This window comes from Bufo bufo, chromosome 4 (genome assembly GCF_905171765.1).
Source record: "Bufo bufo chromosome 4, aBufBuf1.1, whole genome shotgun sequence".
NCBI classification, from domain to species: Eukaryota; Metazoa; Chordata; class Amphibia; order Anura; family Bufonidae; genus Bufo; species Bufo bufo.
The window spans coordinates 51,447,434-51,469,766 of record NC_053392.1 but is presented as its reverse complement, the minus strand read 5'-3'; positions in this window follow the sequence as shown (position 1 = coordinate 51,469,766).

Genomic DNA, 22,333 nt, shown 5'->3' with positions numbered 1-22,333 from the left:
AAAATGATGATTTTTTTATTTATTTTTTTCTTACAAAGTCTCATATTCCACTAACTTGTGACAAAAAATAAAAACTTCTATGAACTCACTATGCCCATCAGCGAATACCTTGGGGTGTCTTCTTTCCAAAATGGGGTCACTTGTGGGGTAGTTATACTGCCCTGGCAATCTAGGGGCCCTAATGTGTGGTAAGTAGTTTGAAATCAAAATGTGTAAAAAATGACCGGTGAAATCCGAAAGGTGCTCTTTGGAATGTGGGCCCCTTTGCCCACCTAGGCTGCAAAAAAGTGCCACACATGTGGTATCGCCGTACTCAGGAGAAGTTGGGGAATGTGTTTTGGCGTGTCATTTTACATATACCCATGCTGGGTGAGATAAATATCTTGGTCAAATGCCAACTTTGTATAAAAAAATGGGAAAAGTTGTCTTTTGCCAAGATATTTCTCTTACCCAGCATGGGTATATGTAAAATGACACCCCAAAACACATTCCCCAACTTCTCCTGAGTACGAAGATACCACATGTGTGACACTTTTTTGCAGCCTAGGTGGGCAAAGGGGCCCATATTCCAAAGAGCACCTTTCGGATTTCACTGGTCATTTTTTACACATTTTGATTTCAAACTTCTTACCACACATTTGGGCCCCTAGAATGCCAGGGCAGTCTAACTTCCCCACAAGTGACCCCATTTTGGAAAGAAGACACCCCCAGGTATTTCGTGATGGGCATAGTGAGTTCATGGAAGTTTTTATTTTTTGTCACAAGTTAGTGGAATATGAGACTTTGTAAGGGGGAAAAAAAATAAAAAAATAAATCATCATTTTCCGCTAACTTGTGACAAAAAATATAAAATTCTAGGAACTCGCCATGCCCCTCACGGAATACCTTGGGGTGTCTTCTTTCCAAAATGGGGTCACTTGTGGGGTAGTTATACTGCCCTGGCATTTTCCAGGGGCCCTAATGTGTGGTAAGTAGGTAAATGACCTGTGAAATCTGAAAGGTGCTCTTTGGAATGTGGGCCCCTTTGCCCACCTAGGCTGCAAAAAAGTGTCACACATGTGGTATCGCTTTACTCAAGAGAAGTTGGGGAATGTGTTTTGGGGTGTCATTTTACATATACCCATGCTGGGTGAGATAAATATCTTGGTCAAATGCCAACTTTGTATAAAAAAAATGGGAAAAGTTGTCTTTTGCCAAGATATTTCTCTCACCCAGCATGGGTATATGTAAAATGACACCCCAAAACACATTGCCCAACTTCTCCTGAGTACAGCGATACCACATGTGTGACACTTTTTTGCAGCCTAGGTGCGCAAAGGGGCCCACATTCCAAAGAGCACCTTTCGGATTTCACCGGCCATTTTTTACAGATTTTGATTTCAAACCACTTCTCACGCATTCGGCCCCTAAAATGCCAGGGCAGTATAACTACCCCAAAAGTGACCCCATTTTGGAAAGAAGACACCCCAAGGTATTTCGTGATGGGCATAGTGAGTTCATGGAACTCGCCATGCCCCTCACAGAATACCTTGGGGTGTCTTCTTTCCAAAATGGGGTCACTTGTGGGGTAGTTATACTGCCCTGGCATTTTCCAGGGGCCCTAATGTGTGGTAAGTAGGTAAATGACCTGTGAAATACTAAAGGTGCTCTTTGGAATGTGGGCCCCTTTGCCCACCTAGGCTGCAAAAAAGTGTCACACATGTGGTATCGCCGTATTCAGGAGAAGTTGGGCAATGTGTTTTGGTGTCTTTTTACATATACTCATGCTGGGTGAGAGAAATATCTGGGCAAAAGACAACTTTTCCCATTTTTTTATACAAAGTTGGCATTTGACCAAGATATTTATCTCACCCAGCATGGGTATATGTAAAATGACACCCCAAAACACATTGCCTAACTTCTCCTGAGTACGGCGATACCAGATGTGTGACACTTTTTTGCAGCCTAGATGCGCAAAGGGGCCCACATTCCTTTTATGAGGGCATTTTTAGACATTTGGATCCCAGACTTCTTCTCACGCTTTAGGGCCCCTAAAATGCCAGGGCAGTATAAATACCCCACATGTGACCCCATTTTGGAAAGAAGACACCCCAAGGTATTCAATGAGGGGCATGGCGAGTTCATAGAATTCTTTTTTTTTTGGCACAAGTTAGCGGAAATTGATTTTATTTTTTTTTTTCTCACAAAGTCTCCCTTTCCGCTAACTTGGGACAAAAATTTCAATCTTTCATGGACTCAATATGCCCCTCACAGAATACCTGGGGGTGTCTTCTTTCCGAAATGGGGTCACATGTGGGGTATTTATACTGCCCTGGCATTCTAGGGGCCCTAAAGCGTGAGAAGAAGTCTGGAATATAAATATCTAAAAAATTTTACGCATTTGGATTCCGTGAGGGGTATGGTGAGTTCATGTGAGATTTAATTTTTTGACACAAGTTAGTGGAATATGAGACTTTGTAAGAAAAAAATAATAATTTCCGCTAACTTGGGCCAAAAAAATGTCTGAATGGAGCCTTACAGAGGGGTGATCAATGACAGGGGGTGATCAGTGAGTCTATATGGGGTGATCACCCCCCCTGTCATTGATCACCCCCCTGTCATTGATCACCCCCCTGTAAGGCTCCATTCAGATGTCCGTATGTGTTTTGCGGATCCGATCCATGTATCAGTGGATCCGTAAAAATCATACGGACATCTGAATGCAGCCTGACAGGGGGGGTGATCAATGACAGGGGGGGTGATCAATGACAGGGGGGTGATCAGGGAGTCTATATGGGGTGATCACCCCCCCTGGAAGGGTCCAGGGAGACGCCTGTATGTGTTTTGCGGATCCGATCCATCTATCAGTGGATCCGTAAAAATCATGCGGACGTCTGAATGGAGCTTTACAGGGGGGTGATCAATGAAAGGGGGGTAATCAATGACAGGGGGGTGATCAGAGAGTCTATATGGGGTGATCACCACAGTCATTGATCACCCCCCTGTAAGGCTCCATTCAGACGTCCGTATGCGTTTTGCGGATCCGATCCATCTATCAGTGGATCCGTAAAAATCATGCGGATGTCTGAATGGAGCTTTACAGGGGGGTGATTAATGACAGGGGGGGTAATCAATGACAGGGGGGTGATCAGGGAGTCTATATGAGGTGATCACCACAGTCATTGATCACGCCCCTGTAAGGCTCCATTCAGACGTCCGTATGCGTTTTGCGGATCCGATCCATCTATCAGTGGATCCGTAAAAATCATGTGGACATCGTGGTGTTTGATGCTACTTTACTGAGTGGTGTTTGGTGCTACTTTACTGAGCTACCTGTGTCCTCTGGTGGTCGATCCAAACAAAGGGGACCACCAGAGGACCAGGTAGCAGGTATATTAGACGCTGTTATCAAAACAGCGTCTAATATACCTGTTAGGGGTTAAAAAAATCACATCTCCAGCCTGCCAGCGAACGATCGCCGCTGGCAGGCTGGAGATCCACTCTCTTACCTTCCGTTCCTGTGAGCGCGCGCGCCTGTGTGCGCGCGTTCACAGGAAATCTCGGCTCACGCGAGATGACGCCAATCGGCGTTAGCGTAGCCTGGGGGAGCCGCCGCGATGACGCCTTTCGGCGTTACAGTTGCGGCAAGTGGTTAATAATAATCCACTCACTTCACTGGGGGGTCGCCACCAGGATAAACTCAAGACACTTGGGGCAAGTCACCCCCCTAGCCGGGATCGCGTGTAGATTGTTAGAGGTCGATGTAACGCCCTGGGTGTACAGCCTGGTTGGTAAATCAGCAGACGAGTCCAGAAGTGCGCAATCAATCCTCTTTAATGTTAAAATATGCGGCTCAACGCGTTTCGGGGGTCACAATACCCCCTTCATCAGGAGCAGAATACAAAATGAATATGATGTATGAACTTTAAATACCTGTGGGTAGAGATACTTCCGGTTACTCCAGTCCGGATGTAAACCTGGTGGAACGCACTCTGCGTTCCACCTGCCTGATAAAAGCCACTTCCGGTCGCGCGGTACGCAACCTTATAACCATAGAATTATCCGACTGTTTAGTCTGGGCCGATAGTTGGACAACAGCTCCACAGATATATATGTATGTATACTATGTCCCACCAATTAATTATAATATACTAACACCTTATAACTTCGGTCACCAAAGGATGATGTCACTTCCGGTAACCCCACACACCGCTCTTTTTGGCGCCAAAGCGGCGCACCCACATGTATTTAAAGTTCATACATCATACACCGGCTAGGGGGGTGACTTGCCCCAGGTGTCTTGAGTTTATCCTGGTGGCGACCCCCCAGTGAAGTGAGTGGATTATTATTAATAATATTGTTGTTATTATCAACATTATGATTTTATCACTCCTGAAATATTGAATCTCTTTTAAAATATTCTATTTCTTATGCATCTTTATTTTATTGTTGCATCATTTGGTATCTTATTTAATATATATTTTTTAACCAACCCACCACCGTGTCCCACCCACTAGTCCCTAGCGCCTGTGGATGGTGCCACTTTATAATTTCACCTATATTATTTTTATCTTTACCTTTTACCTTGTACTTTGTCACATGTCAGATTGGCGCTCAATTTCCTACATTTTTACAGTGACTGGTGTGACACCCGGGGTGGGTGACCTCCCCTCGCTTCCCACCCGTTACTGATCTATTACTACTTCTCTGTGGTGTTTAGCTTTGTTCTACACCAGAGCAGCCTCTCCACCACATTATCTTCATCCGTACCAATCCCTCCACCTTACGGTCCCTGTGGCGCCCCTTTTTGTATCCTTTTTCTTCAAGGACGAAGCACAGTCCTGTGAAGCCTTTGGATAACCTCCTTTTTTTTTCTATTTTGTTTTACCCGAAACTACTCATTAGATTAGCCATTGTGTTCATTGATGGTTATATAGCCATCATTGAACGCTTCATTTTCAATATAACAATACAATGCTGCCACCTAGTGGCCTGTATTGGTATATTCCACTAATAGCTCCCAAAGTCTGCTTGAGGCTTCGGGCTATTAGAACAGCATAACAGGTTCCCCGATCTCACCCGGGGAACGCTGTTACGGGAGCAAGAGCGAGCGGCTCCCACTTCTGAACTGCTCAGATGCCGTGGTCACATTTGACCACAGCATCTGAAGGGTGAAATGTATGCTATCCCTCTTATGGCTGATCACATACATGTGCCGTCGGTTTCTGCTATGGCGGCTATGGACCCCTCTGCACGCGCGAGCGGGCGCTTGTTTAAAGACGCAACTAAGGGGTTAAGGGGGTAGGAAGCTATGGAGGCCACTGTTAAGGGGGGAATGAATGTGCTGTGTAGGTCACTGTAAGAATGTATAACTGCTGTGGTAAATAGGGCTACTACTGATTTCCCTGTAAAAAAAAATAAAAATTAAAAATAAACTAGGGCATGGATTGGCCTCCTGGGCACTCTTGGAACATATCCAATGAATACACAAACAGGCCAAGGTATCTTTACATGTGTGTTTCAAACACCCACCCAATGCTGTAATTCATTTAATGGTGACAACAGCTCTGACAGACTTTAGTGGTTTTGGTCAGTTAGTCTTTCTTAAAGGAACTAAGTAATTATAATGAACCATATTATTATTGGGCTACTCATATGTATAGTTCATCAATATCTGGTCAGTGGTGGCTCAACACCAGGCATCCCAATCAGTTGAATGAAGGGTCTGAGGTTCTCCACCAAGTGCTACATCCTTATCCTTGTTCACCAGGTTCAGAGTGGTGCATTTGGTTTGGACTATGTTTGGTAGTGCAGCTCCAGTAGCTTAGTCCTATTTAAAGAGGACCTTTCACCAGAATAAAACCTCTAAACTAACTATACAGACATGGAGAGCGGCGCCCAGGGATCTCCCTGCACTTACTGTTATACCTGGGCGCCGCTCCGTTCTCCCGTTATAGCCTCCGGTATCTTCATAGTTAGGCTCCACCCAGGGGAACCTGCCGGCGTGTCTTTCTCCCATGCTGTAGCGCTGGCCAATCGCAGCGCTCAGCTCATAGCCTGAGAGAAAAAAAAACCTACAGCATAGGAGAAAGAGACGCTGTCAGGTTCCCATGGGTGGAGCCTAACTATGAATATACCGGAGGCTATACCGGGCGAACGGAGCGGCGCCCGGGGATAACAGTAAGTGCAGGGGGATCCCTGGGCGCCGCTCTACACGTCTGTATAGTTAGTTTAGAGGTTTTATTCTGGTGAAAGGTCCTCTTTAAGTGAATGCAGTACCCGCCACGGGTCAAAATACACACTACCACACCTCATTGATGATGATGGGCCCTTCTTTTAGCTCATCTGCATGGGTGTTGGAGTCAAGCCCACAGTGATTGGATATTGCTGACCTATCCTAAAAAAAGTCACCAACAGAAATGAGCGAATGTCTTGAATTTTTTTTTGTCTTAATTCTAACAAATCATTTTGAAGATTTGATGACCAATAAATTCAGCACAAAAGTGCTCTAACTGGCCTGCAAGTTGGTGTATGACACTCTGAGGGATCCTAGGACTTGTAACAGGTTTCTGAGAGAAAAAGGTGCAATTGAGCAAAGTCTGCTGTATGATATACACAGCTGGTGATGCTGGAAAATATGCTTCTTTGTATTATTAACTGTAGAAAATTTGCAGCATTTTTGTGGGAAAAAAGGGTGCAGTTGCTGCAACCGCACATCTGCAGCATAATTTACACTGTCATTGATACTGAAAATTATGCTTATTGCACACTTATAGAACTTTACACACTTGTAGAAGCTTTGCAACAGGTTTTTATAAAAAAAAAATGGAGCACATAAAAAATGTGCTCTTTTCAAAAACTGATTTTCAGTGCAGACCCAGCGCTGTAACAGACACATGGCACTATCTTATCCTATTGTATCCCTGGTGCTAAAACCTGCCTTTCTATCAAGTAATTTGAAGCAAAACATATTGTCCCAATCCCTAACACTGTCCCTGCAAGACCTTAAAGTGGCTGTCCTATAACATCATAAGGGGATCCTTTGGTAGCATTCTGCTCTTCCTGACTGTTATTTGTCACCATCTGTTATTTTCTTTTCTTTCATCTACATATTATGTCCCTCCATCTTTTCCATCTTATATTTGTTATTACTTTCATCTTGTCTTTTCACCTCTCCTCCTTCTGTTTTTCTCATATCCTTCTGTTTTACACATGTACTCTGCCTCCTTCTACTTCCTTTATATCTCTTCATAGGCCCCTCCTCCTTCTTTTGCCAGCCTAAAGTTGCGCTCCATCCTCGGCCTGTGGAGCGCAACTTCCGGCCGCCGTGCGTTCTGTTCCACGGCTGTCTTCCGGTACTTAGAGTGCACGACGTCCGCGATTACCATGCGCTCCTGGACACACATACACATCATGTATGCCCCCATAACCTATTTAAATTGCCGCATGGACTGGTTTCCCTCACACCATTTCCTTTTTGGTGCTGGTAAGCACCGTATCCAGAGGTGTAATACAACCTTCCTTTCCTCCTACCTAACTGCGGCACAGGTGAGTCCAATACAGTGGATTTAGGCCTCTTGTCTAGAGATTCACAATCTATGGAATTCTTAATCTGATGCATAGTCTTAATATACCATATGGCGATGGCGATGTATATGACGGTAATTTGGTACACTTTTGCCTGTAAGATCCTATATCTGTGTTTACACCTTAATGTTCGATCAGATACACGTCGATAACAGTCTTCTGTTTTTATGTATTTTTTTATGTATTGTCTTTTGTTTTATTTTGCACTTTCAGTGTCTGATGAAAACCTGCGCGCCGAAAACGTCACACGTACTACCGCTTTACTTGATTGCAGTCCGCAATAAAAAAAAGTTCACTTGGATCAAGATGACAATTGCTATGATTTATTATTACTACTGTCCTATAACATCAGTGGCTGAGCTCATAATGGCATCTCTGCTTAGGACCTTACATAGTGCCTAATAGACAGGCCAATATCCTTCCTCCTGATTGAGTGTGAGCCAGACTGCAAGGCATTATGGGCAAGCCAGCCAGCCAGGGCCCCACCCAGGGGTGCACCAAAAATGAGGCCAGGTGAGGCAGCACCAGGTAGGGGCAAGATGGGGGAAGCAGAATGGCAATGGGCAATGAGCGCTTTTATTGTAACAAATGGGTTAGGTTACAAAATTGGCATTGGGGGCGCCATTTCAGTTTTTTGCCTCAGGCAGCAGAAAGGCTGGCCCCAAATCATCAAAACTTCGGCTTCGTTTGGAAGTAGAATTTTTTAGAAATCCATAAAAAATCAGATTTGTTTAATTTGCTCGTCTCTTGTCACTAATAATATAATCCCGGAAAACCCTTTTTTTAAAAACAGTACGTCAAAAAAGACATTTTCAAGGCAAGCGTCAAACTGTCAAATCAAATTGAATATGTTCTAGAAAAAAAAATTCCCTATAATCCAGTTCTCCGGTAATTATTTCCTTGTGGGAAGGAACAATAAAACCAGTGTACAGCCGCCCGTGGTATTAAATGAAGGAAGAAGAATTCATATTAGGAACTACTCAGGTGAAAGTGAGATTACCATGAGACAATGACAAAAAGTCAAAAGTATTTCACAAGTCCCAAATCATTCCTTTATTTCAGCGCCAAATAACAAACAACCTTTGAAAAACAAAGCTATAGCGAAAGGACAATCAAATGTTTTCAATTCACGGATGGATTAATTTTCACTAAACAATTACTCATTGATGCTAGGCCTTACGGTAACTAGAAAATATATTAAATAATGTCCTCCATTAGATGAGAGCAAATTCTAGGAGGTAAAATCTCGGGGTAAAAGGCCATCAGAAAATCAGAAAAAAGCCAAAGCTGCCAAAATTCTTTAAATCGTTGCAAATTGCCCATAACTTTTTCTGTGGGTAAAATTAAGGTTATTTATTTATTTTACGCTTTTATATATCAATACTATATTGCACAGCGCTTTACAGACATCACACTGTCCCCAATGGGGCTCGGAATCTAAGGTCCCTATCAGTATATCTTTGGAGTGTGGGAGGAAACCCACAAACTCCATGCAAATGTTGTCCTTGGTCAGATTCAAACCTAGGATCCCAGCGCTGCAAGGCACCAGAGCTATCCACTGAGCCACCGTGCTGCCCTTTTATACACATACTTAAAGGAGTTGTCACATCTCGCCTTTTATGGCTGAGATAGGAATAACCACAGTAAGCGACGGGCACGGTAGATGAAATTCTGGAAATTGCTGAGCAGCCGGTGCTCCACTGTTTCCTTTAGGCTTCGTCCACTATTTTCATAGCCCGAGTTATGAAAACAACGTAGGTTTCTTTGCTACACTGTTTGCACAGCTTCCGACCACTGCTAGGAGAGTTAGGCTTCGTTCACATCACCGTTCAGCCTTTCCGTTCTCCTGCTCCGTTTAGGAGCAGGAGAACGGAAAGGACGGAAAAGGCACATAACTGACGCCAAACTGAGTCAAACGGAGCCCTTAGGACCCCATAGACTGTAATGGGGTCTGTTATGTTTCCGCTCAGAAGATGATTTTTAAGCGGAGACAAAAGTCCTGCATGCACAACTTTTGTCTCCGCCTAAAAATCATCTTCTGAGCGGAAACATAACGGACCCCATTACAGTCTATGGGGTCCTAAGGGCTCCGTTTGACTCAGTTTGGCGTCAGTTATGTGCCTTTTCCGTCCTTTCCGTTCTCCTGCTCCTAAACGGAGCAGGAGAACGGAAAGGCTGAACGGTGATGTGAACGAAGCCTAACTCTCCTAGCAGTGGTCGGAAGCTGTGCAAACAGTGTAGCAAAGAAACCTACGTTGTTTTCATAACTCGGGCTATGAAAATAGTGGAAGGCTGACCTCTAGGATGTTTCTGTAAGTCTGTCTACGGGGCTATTGTACTGTGCTCACATCACCATGTCAGTACAGTTATCGTCGATCACAGACATTATCCCCGAGTCTCTACTGTGTGAAATAGCAGCAACCTGGCTCCCGGCAAGAACCATTTTTAAAGACAAAGAGGTGAATTCCACAAAAAAGCTGTACCTCAAGTTTACATTACACCTGCAGATAAGGTTGGGTTCACACTTGTGTTAGGACAATGGAATTCCCAGACGGATCTTGCATTCCATGGCAAGTTCCTAGAATATTTTTTTTTGGGCACAAGTTAGTGGAAAATGATATATATTTTTTTCTCTTACAAAGTCTCATATTCCACTAACTTGTGACAAAAAATAAAATTTTACATGAACTTGCCATGCCCCTCACGAAATACCTTGGGGTGTCTTCTTTCCAAAATGGGGTCAATTGTGGGGTATTTATACTGCCCTGGTATTTTAGGGGCCCTAAAGCGTGAGAAGTAGTTTGGAATCCAAATGCGTAAAAAATGCCCTGTGAAATCCTAAAAGTACTCATTGGAATTTGGGCCCCTTTGCGCACCTAGGCTACAAAAAAGTGTCACACATGTGGTATCTCCGTACTCAGAAGAAGTAGGGAAATGTGTTTTGGGGTGTATTTTTACATATACCCATACTGTGTGTGAGAAATATCTCTGTAAATGACAACTTTTCCCATTTTTTTTATACAAAGTTGTCAATTTACAGAGATATTTCTCTCACCCAGCATGGGTATATGTAAAAAGACACCCCAAAACACATTGCCCTACTTCTCCTGAGTACGGCGATATCACATGTGTGACACTTTTGTTGCCGCCAAGATGCACAAAGGGGCCGAAAGTCCAACGAGTACCTTTTAGGAGGGCATTTTTAGGCATTTGGATTCCAGACTTCTTCTCACACTTTAGGGCCCCTAAAATTCCAGGGCAGTATAAATACCCCACAAGTGACCCCATTTTGGAAAGAAGACACCCCAAGGTATTCCGTGAGGGGCATGACGAGTTCATAGAAGATTTTTTTTTCTCACAAAGTCTCCCTTTCCGCTAACTTGTGACAAAAAGTTCAATCTTTCATGGACTCAATATGCCCCTCAGCGAATACCTTGGGGTGTCTACTTTCCAAAATGGGATCATTTGTGGGGTGTTTGTACTGCCCTGGCATTTGAGGGTCACCGCAATCATTACATGTATGGCCAGCATTAGGAGTTTCTGCTATTCTCCTTAGGCCTCATGCACACGACCGTTGTTTGGGTCCGCATCCAAGCCGCCGTTTTGGCGGCTCGGATGCGGACCCATTCATTTCAATGGGGCCGCAAAAGATGCAGACAGCACTCCTTGTGCTGTCCGCATCTGTGGCTCCGTTCCGCGGCCCCACTAAAAAAATATAACATGTCCTATTCTTGTCCGCGCTTTGCGGACAAGAATAGGCATTTATATTGCCGGCGCCCGTTCCATTCCGCAAATTGCGGAAGTCAACATGGGCGCCTTCCGTTTTTTGCGGATCCGCGATCTTGTGCATGAGGCCTTATATTGAGCATACGGGTAATGAGATTTTTTTCTTCCGTTCAGCCGTTGGGCTGAAAGAAAAAATTAACGGCACAGATTTCTTCATTCGCATCGATCAATGTGGATGAAAAAATCTCTGCCAAAAGATGTGCAAAAAAAAAAAAGAAGCTGTGATCGCTAATAAAGATCCAAAAAGCTCAAAAGTGATCTTTATAGCGCCACAGTGATTTTACTGTGTTTTTGCAGTGATCAGAAAAAAAAAATTCTGTCACTGTGGTGTGGCGGACTGAACGCAAGTGTGTGCACAAGATCAGGCCTGATCGGGCGAACACTGCGTTTTTTGTAGAGCCTAAGGTGACCCTAATGTACTGATATAGATCTGATTGCGATCAGTCTTGATCACTTACAGATACTATATAGTACTAGTGCTGAATAGCGACAGCGATGACGCTAATCAGCGACTAATCAGTGACTGTGGTGCGGTGGGCTGGGCGCTAACTACCTAACAAGTAGCTAACTAACTGGCGGTGATAAGGGACCCTTAGGCCAAATTCACACGTCCGCATTTTGCGGAACGGAATTGCGGACTCATTAATTTCTATGGGGACAGACTTTGTCCCGCTCGGATCCGGAATTGCGTATCTGCACTTCCGGGTCCGCACTTCCGTTCCGCAAAAATATAGAACATGTCCTATTCTTGTCCGCAATTGCGGCCAAGAAAAGGCATTTTCTATATAGTTCTGGCAATGTGCAGATCTGCAAAATGCGGAAAGCACATTGCCGGTGTCCGTGTTTTGCGGATCCGCAAAAGAAATACGGACGTCTGAATGGAGCCTTACAGGGGGGTAATCAATGACAGGGGGTCATCAGGGAGTCTATATGGGGTGATCAGGGGTTAATAAGGGGTTAATAAGTGACAGGGGGGGTGTAGTGTAGTGGTGCTTGGTGCTACTTACAGAGCTGCCTGTGTCCTCTGGTGGTCGATCCAAGCAAAAGGGACCACCAGAGGACCAGGTAGCAGGTATATCAGACGCTGTTAACAAAACAGTGTCTAATATACCTATCTGATGTTAAAAAAATCGTTTACCTTGCGTTTACCTTGCGATCCTGTGAACGCGCGCTCCTGTGAGCGCCCGGTCACAGGAAATCTCGCATCTCGCGAGATGACGCGTAGATGCGTCGAGGAGGAATAACCCGGCCGCCCGCAGGACGCATCCCTGCGTTAGGCGGTCGGGAGCTGGTTAAAGGGGTTGTCCGACAGGATAGAATATTTTAGATTAGAGGCAGAATGGTTGAAAATAAATAAATACATAAAAAGAAGCATTGCTCACGTCACTGGTCCAGGACCGCTGCCGCTCAGGAGCTTATTCGCAACTTGATGGTCTCTGCTTCCTGTTCCCGGATCTACAAACAGGAAATGGCAGAAAATGCCCATCAGCCAATAACTATCTGAGGTCGGTCTCCACTGTAGCTTGTGATTGGCTCATAGATGAGTGACAAAAAGCTAACCTTTATGTCCTGCATCCAATTTATTATGCATTTTAGACACTTTTTAGGCATGTTTCAGAGGAAAAGAGGATTGTTGTAATGAACATTTTGCCACGACAAGTGGTGCAAGGTTAGACCAAAGAGTATAATATGTCTAACTGGATGGACCAAATTTATCATATTGTGCAATACATTTTGCACATTGTTAGGGTACGGTCACCAGGGCCGGCCTTAGGTGTTCAGGCCCCTGTGCGAACTAACCATGTGGCGCCACCCCCCACCCCTTACCCCTGGTCACATCAACATACACGAAGAGGAAAAAAATCTTTGTAACAAATAACACTAGTGCTGATAATGTGGTAGTGTTACCTGCAATCCTATGTAAAACCACAGATAACACTAGTGCTGAATAATGTGGTAGTGTTACCTGCAGTCCTATGTAAAACCACAGATAACACTAGTGCTGAATAATGTGGTAGTGTTACCTGCAGTCCTTTGTAAGACCACAGATAACACTAGTGTAGATCATGTGGAAGTGTTACCTTCGTCCTTAGTGTGCCTCCTTGTGTCTATCGCACAGACTCCATGCCTCCTCTTCCATCTTCTTCTTCTTGCCCCGCACAGAACGTTCTGATGCAGCTGCGTCAAGACATAGGAACACTGTGGGCATGGTGATGGTGACACACAAGGAGAGACACACACACACACACGGAGACACACACACAGGGAGAGACACACACACAGAGGGAGAGACACACACACACAGGGACGGACACACACACACTAGTGATGAGCAGGAGGTGCCATATTCGATTTCGCGATATTTCGCGAATATTCAAATGAATATTCGTATTATTTTCGTCGAAATCGAATATTCGTAATTATTATTTTTTTCGCGAATAATATGCGATTAAATTAATCGTACGATTTTTTTTAATCGTCCGATTTTTTTATTTATTTTTTCCTGTATAAGGCAACGTTCCTATGACTATGGCTAGGCTAATATGTGTATTTTACGAAATTTCTTAATATTGCTCTAACTCCGTCTTTTAGAATATTCGTAATATTGCTCTAACTCCGTCTTTTAGAATATTACGAATATTCTAAAAGACGAAGTTAGAGCAATATTAAGAAATTTCGTAAAATACACATATTAGCCTAGCCATAGTCATAGGAACGTTGCCTAATACAGGGGGGAAAAAATAAATCGTCCGATTAAATTAATCGTACGATTTTTTTATTTATTTATTTTTTAAATACGAATATTCGATTTTCGCGAATATTTGGAACTATATTCTAAATATTCGCGAAATCTCGAAATTGCGATATTCGAGAAAAAAATACGAAATTCGAATATTCGCGCTCAACACTAACACACACAGGGACGGACACACACACACAGGGACAGTCACACACACACAGGGATGGACAGTCACACAAACACACACAGGGACGGACAGTCACACATACACAGGGACGGACAGTCACACAAACACACACAGGGACGGACAGTCACACACTCACAGGAACGGACACACACAGGGACGGACAGTCACACAAACACACATCGCCCCTCCTGCCTGTCATACCACCCCCCCACTGGGCATTTTGGGGGGCATTAGGGGTTGGATGATGCGGAGAGTGCACATAGCCACCAATCATATCCCCCCCCCCTCCTAAAGGTAACTGATTAGCTGGGGGGAGGGGAATATGATTGGTGGCTATGTGCACACTCAACATCAGCAGCAAGGAGATAAAGTCCAACCCTTAATGGCCCCCAAAATCCCTGGGGGGGGGGTTGATGTAGTAGCAGGAAAGCACACTGTCCCCCTGTCCTCTATGAGCCCCCCCCCCCCCCATGGCACATTTCTCCCCTCCATGGGCCAGTGGCAGCAGCAGCACATCGCTCTTTCTGTCGCCCCCCCCCTCCCCCTGGCACATTTCTCCCACTCCATCATGGGCCAGTGGCAAATGGGATCCATCCAGTTGTTATCTTTGTACCAAATACCTGTAACTTCTGTTGGAACTTGGCCCAGGCTATGTCGTGGGCATTCCCTGGCAGAGACTGAGTCTGCTGTGGCTGCTGGCTGGCGCTCGGGCTCGCTCTTTCTTCTCTCTGGGGCCCTGGGGGCGGAGCTCAGTGGCAACGTCAAAAGCGAAGACGTGCCTGTGCGGCAGCTGCGGCACGCTCCAGCAGCCACTGGTCTGCTCTCTTAAAGAGACCGGCAGGCTAGGCAGTAGAGCGGAGCCGAGAGCGGTCGTGAGCCCCGCCCCCTCCTCACTGTTTCCAATAGTCTGTGCGCTTTCAGCACTGTTAGTCGGCCGGCCCCTGTTGCTATGGCTCCCTGTGCGGCCGCACAGCCCGCAAACCCTAAAAGGCTAGCCCTGACGGTCACGTGGTAAGGTTTCTGTATGCAGTTTTAGAAGCCAAAATCTGGAGTGAATGAAAAAAAGAGAAGTCACATCTGTCCTTTATACTTTCTCTCCTTTTATTATCCACTTCTGATTTTGGCTTCCAAAACTGCAATTTTAGACTACAGTCGTGGCCAAAAGTTTTGAGAATTACATAAATATTGGAAATTGGAAAAGTTGCTGCTTACGTTTTTATAATAGCAATTTGCATATACTCCAGAATGTTATGAAGAGTGATCAGATGAATTGCATAGTCCTTGTAACGGACCGTTTCAGCAGACAAGGGGTTAAAATCCGTTTAGGCGATGTGCCCCTTTCTGAGAGACAGGCACAGCTACTGCAGGACACCAACCTCCAGAACTGGATACAAAATAGCACTCTAAACTGGAACCTCACGAATAGCTGCTAGCAGACGAACAGGAATCAGCTTACACTCCTGGCAATCAGTCTCTAACAGCATACAGCGGATCCCCCCAATAACGAGACAAGGCTCCGTGTTGAGGGTCAAGCAGTGGTCTGACTGTACTTCACGTACAGCCTCTTTTATTCATAAACCACAAACATAGTACTGCCCACAGGGTTTTGAAATGCAACCAATCAGTAATTTACAACACATACAATGTAAGTACAGCAACAAATCGTTCACGCCCCCAGAGGACCAGAAGGGAGACTGCGTCCCAGGACAGATACAACATATCCCCACAATGCATCATGGTTCCCTCCTCTCTGTCCCGGAGACAACCGAGAGCAATCCAATTATCTCTCAGGACAAAGGGAGATCACCAATACACATGTGAGGACAACAGAACAGACATCACCATTTAAACACACAATGGGACAATGGCACAATAGAAACACACCCAGCATATTCCTCCCAAGCTGACAAGTTACACTTATTATAAATTGTTACAACTTTGTGAGTTTACATTGGCCATACATATAACTTACATCAATTTAAACAGTATAACTTGGGGACAAACCTATCCAAAATTCACTTAAATAGGTTCAGGGGTTTAAAAGTTAGTATATGGCCCATAATCCTGGGGCAAGAGGCCAGCAGCCAGGCCTCTCCAAAACCCAATGGCGAGGTTGGTTTCGCCACAGTCCTTCTTTGCCATGAAAATTAACTTAATTCCAAAAAAAACTTTCCACTGCATTTCATTGCTGTCATTAAAGGACCTGCTGAGATAATTTCAGTAATCGTCTTGTTAACTCAGGTGAGAATGTTGATGAGCACAAGGCTGGAGATCATTATGACAGGCTGATTGGGTTAAAATGGCAGACTTGACATGTTAAAAGGAGGGTGATGCTTGAAATCATTGTTTTTCCATTGTTAACCATGGTGACCTGCAAAGAAACGTGTGCAGCCATCATTGCGTTGCATAAAAATGGCTTCACAGGCAAGGATATTGTGGCTACTAAGATTGCACCTCAATCAACAATTTATAGGATCCTCAAGAACTTCAAGGAAAGAGGTTCAATTCTTGTTAAGAAAGCTTCAGGGCGTCCAAGAAAGTCCAGCAAGCGCCAGGATCGTCTCCTAAAGAGGATTCAGCTGCGGGATCGGAGTGCCACCAGTGCAGAGCTTGCTCAGGAATGGCAGCAGGCAGGTGTGAGCGCATCTGCACGCACAGTGAGGTGAAGACTTTTGGAAGATGGCCTGGTGTCAAGAAGGGCAGCAAAGAAGCCACTTCTCTTCAAAAAAAAACATCAGGGACAGATTGATCTTCTGCAGAAAGTATGGTGAATGGACTGCTGACGACTGGGGCAAAGTCATATTCTCCGATGAAGCCTCTTTCCGATTGTTTGGGGCATCTGGAAAAAGGCTTGTCCGGAGAAGAAAAGGTGAGTGCTACCATCAGTCCTGTGTCATGCCAACAGTAAAGCATCCTGAGACCATTCATGTGTGGGGTTGCTTCTCATCCAAGGGAGTGGGCTCACTCACAATTTTGCCCAAAAACACAGCCATCAATAAAGAATGGTATCAAAACACCCTCCAACAGCAACTTCTTCCAACAATCCAACAACAGTTTGGTGAAGAACAATGCATTTTCCAGCACGATGGAGCACCGTGCCATAAGGCAAAAGTGATATTTAAGTGGCTCGGGGACCAAAACGTTGACATTTTGGGTCCATGGCCTGGAAACTCCCCAGATCTTAATCCCATTGAGAACTTGTGGTCAATCCTCAAGAGGCGGATGGACAAACAAAAACCCACTAATTCTGACAAACTCCAATAAGTGATTATGAAAGAATGGGTTGCTATCAGTCAGGAATTGGCCCAGAAGTTGATTGAGAGCATGCCCAGTCGAATTGCAGAGGTCCTGAAAAAGAAGGGCCAACACTGCAAATACTGACTCTTTGCATAAATGTCATGTAATTGTCAATAAAAATTGAAACGTATGAAGTGCGTGTAATTATATTTCACTACATCACAGAAACAACTGAAACAAAGATCTAAAAGAAGTTTAGCAGCAAACTTTGTGAAAACTAATATTTGTGTCATTCTTAAAACTTTTGGCCATGACTGTAGTTTCACACTAGCACTTTTAGATCTGGCAGGCTGTTTCATCAGGGATGAAAGGGCCTCTGTCATGCCGTGCATGCGTATTGTTTAGATCAGTACCATTGCCCATAGTGGGCAGACCAATGCGCATGTGTGGGCCCAGTGGTGACCAGTGATTGTGCGAGATCTCCAAGCCAGAGAAGGAGGATGAAGTTGGAGAGGAGGGGGAACCAGTGGACTGCAAGGGGAGCAGAGTGGCCTGGGCACTTGTGGCCATACCTCCGCCCCTGGGCATTTGCAACAGCTAATATGCATAACTTTATTAAGTTCTTTTTTTCCGCATCTCTACTTGGGACAGACACAAGAGAGGTACTATTTTAATGGAGGGCAAACATTCTATAACACTATCTGAGCAGTCTAAAATGCTCAGAGTAAGCAACAGGTTGTTTTTTTGCCACTGGCTATTTACCCGTACATATTTTCTGTATATGTCATTGTTAATATTGTTGACTGGGCATTAAAGAGGTTGTCTCATCTCAGGCAATGGGGGCATATCACTAGGATATGACCTCATTGTCTGATAGGTGCAGGTCCCTCCACTGGGACCCACACCATTTAGGGAAAAGGAGCCCTGAAAGTGGTAAAGGGCACACTGTGCAAGCACAGCCACCCTCTATTTATTTCTATAGGGCCGCCGAAAATAGCCGAGCGTTGGCTCGACTATTTCCGTTGGGCCCATTGAAGTGAATGGGAATGGTGGCCAGTCATGCGTGGTGCGCTCCTATTCACTTCTATGGGGAGAGCGCTTGGTAGTGGCTGGACCGGAGTCCTCCAGCCACCACTTTGCAGGGCTCCGTTTACGAGATAGGTGTGGTGGGAATCTTAGCAATATGCCCCCATTGTCTGAGATGAGACAACCCCTTTTAAGGAGCTTAAAAGGTGTTGGATACAGATAGAAGACCTCAGAGTGTTACACATGACTTTTCAGGTCAATCTGAACATTTTTTTTTATTCAGACCTATATATTTTGGACCAAATCAAATCTTGAGAACGATTCATCTTAAGTGGACCCTAAATTAATTTTGGAAAATGTACTCATCTGTAGTTATGTGTTGTGAATGGGATGTGCAAAGAGGTATCTCCCAAGAAAAGGAACCATATTGCTACAGCCAACTATTGGTGTTTCTTGTTAGTCAAGATCAGACTTTCCAACAAGTCTTGGGATTTGACAAGAGAATATAGCCAAGCAAAATATCCACCTGTATACAGCTGTTTCAGGGTGCTTACGCCTAGTCAGTACAGAGTTGGATCCTTGTCCTGCTTTATTTATGTTGATGACCTATCCGCAGGATAGGTTATCAATATCAAATTGGCGACTCCCACCGATCAGTTATTTGAAGAGAAGGCCTCGCTTTATGAGAGTGCTGCTTTCTCCTGATTGTTTGCCTGCTCGCCGTTGCAACAGCAGCGGTGAACAGGTGTAATTACAAGTAAGCTGTCCCATTCACTTCTATGAAACAGCTCCTTGCTATGACTTATACGTCATCGATATAAATAAAGCAGGACAACCCCTTCAGTCGAGATTCAGCACCCTGCTTAAGCTGTTTAGAATGGGAAGAGGGGAGAAAGTTGAGAATAAAAAGTTTGATAATTGAGAACCTTATTTTCCGCAAAACTAATTGCAGCTATGTTAGCGGTTTTCCTTTAGGCAGGTTTAGGATGGTTATACGATGAGGCATCAGACCTCCAACCCGTGAATATTTCCCTGTACAACGAATATCCGATTTGCTCTGGCCAGGAGGTAAAGATCAGCCCAGACTCAACTTGGGTTGTCAATACCTGAAATCTCTATTTCACAGCACATACTTATAGGGCTTTTGTACATACTTATAAGTTGAATGACTTGTCATAGGTTGCTGTCATTGTATGTGAGGTGTGATTTTAAATAGCCTTTTCTAAGGGAGGAATGTGCTATTGTGTCCAGAAACTTGCAAAGGGAGTGAGATGTGCTAATTCGGGGTACTGTATCCATAAGAGATGAGGCCTTGTATATTTTGTATAATCTGTGATGTGTCAATAGTAAAATTATGAAAAATCCCTTTCAACCCAACCATTGATCCCAACATACAGTGATAAAAACTGGATCACTGTATGTTTTCTTCCATCTAAGGCCTTGTGTGTGTGTGTGTGTGTGTGTGTGTGTATATATATATATATATAAAACAAAGAAAATCCGCAGCACTCCTTCAAGTAAAAAAATGTGCAATTTATTCACGCATGTGATTGCACATTTTTTTACTTGAAGGAGTGCTGCGGATTTTCTTTGTTATTGATCCCGTCCTGCATCGAGGGACTACCGCGGGCACCCATATAACTACAGCTGCATCTGAAGGAGTGCTACCTGACCTTTTCCATGGATATATATATATATATATATATATAAATAATATATGTGACACATGAAGACTATGAAGGAGATAAAAAACTGTCTGTTCTCTTCCATCTAAGGCCTTGTGTATATATATATATATATATATATATATATGTGTGTGTGTGTGACACATGAAGACACTAAAGACTATGAAGGAGATAAAAAAAAACTTCTGTGTAATTTGGCGCACAGTAGGAACAAATCTCCTGCATAGTGGAAAAGAGAGAAGAAAGAAAAGTAAGGAAAAACACAAAACATAATATAGGCCTTTGGACTCATTGTTATTTTGAGAGTAGCACCATGTGTCCTCCTGGATATGTTTCCTGTGTGTTTGCTGGAGGCATGCACGCTCTACACATAGATAGGATGTTCGGGTTAGACCTTTTACTGGGCTAACCCTGCCCTCCATGGCACATGGCCGCCCAGTAATATTACAGATAGGCAGGTACAATCCACCTCATGCCTTGACCAATAGAAATACTTTTTACAACTGGAAGGTACACATTCACACATTTCCCGAGAGTGCCGGTGGGTGGCGCTCAAACATGCTCACCATCCACTACCACACCCAGAACATGCGCAAATGCTTCCAAATGAATCAGCCTTTTTCTTAAACAGATATGGCCCTAATCGGACAACATCCATTTAATTTGGTACGAATATTCCACTGACCCAAAGTGAACCTCTGTTAGACATGGTTCCGAAAGGGGGGATCAGTCCCTGAGGAAGGTCTTTTAAAACAGGGTCGACCAAGAAAGGTGATATAGCATTCACATGGACATCAGGCCCATAAATCAATGTTTCATGTTGGGGCCCCCATGGTTCAGTGAGACCGGCATCAGTGTGCTATACCCCACTGTTGCTGATGAGGACCCGCTGGCAGCTTTCACTAAGAACATTGCTCTCAGAGCCAGCAGCCATTAGATCTCCCTCAAACCAACGGTGGCGGCTTTCACATGGGGGAGTAGGAACCCGAGTGCTGATCTATAGAATTTCCCTTGCAACGACCTGACCCGATCACGCTCTCATAACCGTAATCAGGTCAGACCTTACACAGGGAGGCATATACAAAATAAACCTACATAACATTTCTAAGCTAAAAAGAAAGTCCACTATAGTCATCCTATGCTAATAAAAATGCCCACGACAGTTCCCTCCTCTTTGGAATATGTCCCCTGTGTTCTTTTAATCTCTTGCTGAATCTTCGATTTCCTCAGCTTGCCCTCATCGATTGTGGTGCTCCTTGGGTGTCATTGCCTTCATGATGATGCTCCATCCGTCGGCTCCATTCTTCGGGGAGTTGACTCTGAGGGAGGTCTTGATGTGGGGAGGTGTGGCGTGGTGATGAGCGTTTAGTTGGACATCCTTTCCATCAAAGACATAGGTTGATCCGTGGTATATCCAGGAGCAGCGATGAGGATGTGATCATCTGCACATGCCTGGGCGATCCGATCGATCAAACAGCAGGAACATCTCACCAGGATATATAGGATAAAGAGAAAAACAACATGAGGATATATACTCCTATTTCCTTCAGCCAATTATATATGGAAAACAGGAAATCTCCAAAACCACCCAAAGCCTTGAAAGGATTCCATTCCTCACTAGCGATAGCCCTAGTTCTGCCCTGAATTACAGTGACTTGATCCATATGGGCAGGGATGGACTGGGACAATAAAGTGGCCCTGGACTTCAGCCAGACCGGCCCACTTTATTTTTCCCAAACACACTCAAAAAAGGGGTTATGTCTCTTCAGCAAGTGGCATTTATCTTGTAGAGAAAGTTAATACAAGGCACTTACTAATGTATTGTGATTGTCCATATTGCTTCCTTTGCTGGCGGGAGTCATTTTTCCATCACATTATGCACTGCTCGTTTCCATGGTTTTGACCACCCTGTAATCCAGCAGCGGTGGTCATGCTTGCACACTATAGGAGTAGCCGGGATTGTGGGAGTGCACATAGTTTGGTGCTTTTTTCGACCACCAATGCTGGATTACAGGGAGGTCGTAACCATGATGACGAGCCATGTATAATGTGCTGGGAGACATTTTGTCTCTATGGCACTATCTGCCCTAATAGTGATACAGTGCC